Below are 211 nucleotides of genomic sequence, written 5' to 3' on the forward strand. Positions count from 1 at the left end.
ACGTGACTGGTTATGTTGGCATAACATGAGTGGATATTAGGCATCAAGTGACTTATTATTAGGTATTGCGCGACTGAAAGTGCTTGACTTGTGCAATTTATCTCTCAGTTTGAGGCTTTTGTTTTGTAATTTGTAGGCATTGCATGACTATTTTTATGTATTCACAACATGTTGTTATGTATTGCATTACATTGGGCCGTAACGTGACTAG

This window comes from Theobroma umbraticum, unplaced genomic scaffold, assembly GCF_002168275.2.
Source record: "Theobroma umbraticum cultivar Fairchild unplaced genomic scaffold, ASM216827v3 scaffold_95.0, whole genome shotgun sequence".
Taxonomy (NCBI): domain Eukaryota; kingdom Viridiplantae; phylum Streptophyta; class Magnoliopsida; order Malvales; family Malvaceae; genus Theobroma; species Theobroma umbraticum.